General features: G+C 38.5%; 1 pseudogene; it reads left to right on the forward strand.

Annotated features, from left to right (window-relative positions):
• Positions 1–2,313: 2,313 nt before the first annotated feature.
• Positions 2,314–3,125, forward strand: LOC121463712 (annotated as a pseudogene).
• The last annotated feature ends 567 nt before the right edge of the window (positions 3,126–3,692 follow it).

Below are 3,692 nucleotides of genomic sequence, written 5' to 3' on the forward strand. Positions count from 1 at the left end.
GCCTGGTCAAGCCGTTATTAAACTCGGGGATCATATCCTATACCCCAAGTCAAGTTTGGCCATCTTTCTTGTGTTTTCACCTACTAATTTGGCTCTTATAATTTACTTACTGAAGAAGTGTGGCCAAATTAACAGAGAAAAACATAAGAAGAGTTATTCAATGAGACCACATCAGGAAGATGGAAAAGAGACATGGAACTCCACCACATCCATCTTTAGTGGAGGTTTGAATGTGAGTTTAAAGTTTAAATAAAGGGGACTGAGTGATGGCTCAGTCATTAAGAGGACTTGATGCTCTTTCAGAGAATCTTGGTCCAGTTTTCAGTATCCACTTGGTGTCTTATAACCATCCATTACTCCAGTTCCAGGGGACCTGATGTCCTTTTATCAACTCTGCAGCCACCAGGAATGCACAGGATGCACACACATACATGCAGGCAAAACTTTCATTCACAGAAAGGAAGATTAATAAATCTAAAGCTTGAATAGAGAGTCACGGATGTGTAGACCTAAGCAGTTGAGACCAAGGTGTGGTATTTCCCACCACTGATTCATCACCCCAAGTTTTAGCCTCATCTTTTAAAGTGATCTGGTTAGTGATTAGAGCTATAATAATTCTCTCTCCAGGAGACAAGTTCTCCCTCTGGCCAGGGCCTTTTTATCCTCTTAACATGTGATTCCTGTGGACATTTCCATTTCTCTGCAGCCCACTGTTTCAGTAGTCTGATGGAATGTGAACAGTGTCTCTAACATATCTTCATTTCTGCCAGGCAAGCTCCAAGCGTTGAATAAAGTAACATGCTATGCAAGATGAACATCTGAACTTAACAATAAGGGGACGAGAGAAAATTGGCAAGGACTTCCTTGTTTCACTCGTGTATGACCTACATAGTCATATCTGAAATCTCAAAAGTGGTGCTAGATGCCCTACAATTCCTGTTGTCCTCAATGGTTGTACTGAATACTGAATGCAAGATAGGGGAGAGACTTTTTTCCACCAGCTTAAGTGGGACTTATAAAAGTAGATTCTTGAGACCACTGAAGTGTTGCTAAAAGGCTTTCTGAGAATTGAACTCAACTAATTGAAAGACAACCTAAGATATTTCCCTAGAGGTACACCAGATAGATTTGAAATGTAAAGGGTTGCTGAATTCCTAGAGGTATCGTCTTTTGAATGAACTTCAAAATGGAAGTGCTCACATTAGTGCTAAAATGTCTAATACTAGTTAATGTCCACAGCAGAAGAGAACAATTGGGAAATTGTTTTTAAGTACACTTCTAAGACTAAAGGGAATATTTACATAGCAAGCTATTTATTGTTTAAGTATACAGATGACTATTAATAAATATAATTTGTAAAGAATAATGTGTTGTATGTTATGCTGCAGGGAGATCTCTTACATGTGTATCACTCATATTATAAATTGCTCACAACAATGTTCAATCATCAAACATAAAATATTAAATGGGAAACCATTCACTAATTTTTCAATTCTACTCCATAGCTCTACCACCTTGCCAGAAATATCTAACAGATATGGCCAACAACTTTGAAGAATATACCAAATATTTTCCTGTGCTTTTCTTTGCATATGGTCAACAAGGTTTAAGAAAATAGGGTCAAAAGCGCAGGAATTTCTGGGACACATATATTCACAATTGCCCCCAATGCTTTCATGAAGTCAATTCTGATGCAGGCCAGATACCATCTGCAGCTTACTATGCTCAGAGGAAACAGCCAAAATTCTCTGTCAAGTTAGTGCAGAGGGGAGATGAACTAACTTCAGAGTAACTATAAGCCCCCTCCACAATCTTGTGCAAGAACCTGTCCCTACACTTACTACTACAGGTCCAAGGCTTAAATACAAGCTTTCCAATTAAGACAAGAAAGGAAATGATAAAGAAGAGAGGGAAAGAGAAAGAGAACACTAAAGGGTGTGAACTATTAAATTAATTAGGAGAAAAGAAAGTGGAAGAATGAGAAAATGGATTATGGTGGTGTCATGGTTAAGCAGAAGGGAAAAGAGTCAACTGAAGATGACCTCACAGCAGCAAATCCCAAAGAAGGGAAAAACACATACAATAACATCACCAAAAACTAAAAGAACAGGAACTAGCAATCACTGGTCATTAATATGATTTACTATAAATGGATTCAACTCACCTATAAAAAGACACAGGCTAACAGATTGGATATGAAAACAGAATCCGGCCAGCACAGCTGTGCCAGAGCTGCAATGAGACCGGCCTACCGAGTTCCCCACTTGGCTGGGCTGTCAGGTCCTCGGATTTGTTCCAACAATCTGTTAAAACATGGTGGATTACTACAAAGTTCTGGGCATGCAGAGACATGCTCACCTGAGGACATTAAAAAGGCATATCAGAAATAGGCACGTACATGGCATCCAAACAAAAATTCTGAAAATAAAGAAGCAGCAGAGCGGAAATTCAAGCAAGTAGCTGAGGCATATTAAGTCTTATCGGATGCCAAAAAAGCAGGACATTTATGACAAATACAGCAAAGAAGGATTAAATGGTGGTGGAGGAGGAGGAGGTGGAAGTCATTTCAACAGTCGGTTTGAGTTTGGTTTCACATTCAAGAATCCAGATGATGTCTTCAGGGATTTTTTTTTGGTGGAAGGGACCCATTTTCATTTGACTTCTTTGAAGATCCATTTGATGACTTTTGGGGGAGCCAAAGGGCCTCCTGAGGAAATAGAAGCCGAGGTGCAGGCTCGTTTTTCTCTGTCTTCAGTGGATTTCCTTCTTTTGGTGGTGGATTTCCTGCTTTTGATACAGGATTCAGTCCGTTCAGGTCACTAGGACACGGGGATCTCACTTCATTCTCTTCAGCATCATTTGGTGGCAGCGGAATGGGCAACTTCAAATAAATGTCAACTTCTACTAAGATAATTAATGGCAAAAATAAATTACTACAAAGAGAATTGTGGAGAATGGTCAAGAAAGTAGAAGTTGAAGAAGACAGACAGTTAAAATCCTTGACGATAAATGGTGAGGAGCACCTTGGAAAACAAGTAATTCAATCCATGCATTTAACAGAAATGTTAAACCATAACAAACACGATTTGAGGAATAATAGAAATTTTTTTGAAGATTTCAAATGAACTCAACTTTCTGTATAATGGTACCTAATCTAAAATAATTTTAAAAAATTTTAAATTTATAAGACAGCTCATCGGATCCCCTAATTGTCATAGACTTTTGAGTTTGTTGCCGGGACCACAAAATAGGACCATTTTTTTTTTGTCTTTAAAATTGTTGTAATCTCTGTATGCACTTTGCTTTAAACAAAACAAAACAAACCGTAATCCGAGGTGAGCCCTGTGACTCTTGAGTAGTAAATGCTAGGACAAGATTGTTCTTGGACACCAGCAGGGATCTGCTTCCCAGTGTGTTGAACTGTGAGTGAGGGGTGGCAGCCTGCTGTGAAGTCAGCATTGCCAGATAAACCTTCTGCGGAAATATTTCAATTTTAATTCCAGGATTTAGTAATGAGAGCTATTACTGCATCAATGGTAATACATTTCCGGTTTAGTGCAAATTAAGGATGTTTTCTAGTTGTGCATGGATGTTGGCAAATTCATCCGTTCTGAAAATTGTTTAAATATGTAATGTTAAGCTTAGGTTTTTTTAAAAAAGCTGGTAACTTGAATCTTTGTCATTTGCTTTAA

Source organism: Microtus oregoni, unplaced genomic scaffold, assembly GCF_018167655.1.
Source record: "Microtus oregoni isolate MIOR12 unplaced genomic scaffold, Mior012 000001F_ref0000356, whole genome shotgun sequence".
Classification (NCBI taxonomy): Eukaryota; Metazoa; Chordata; class Mammalia; order Rodentia; family Cricetidae; genus Microtus; species Microtus oregoni.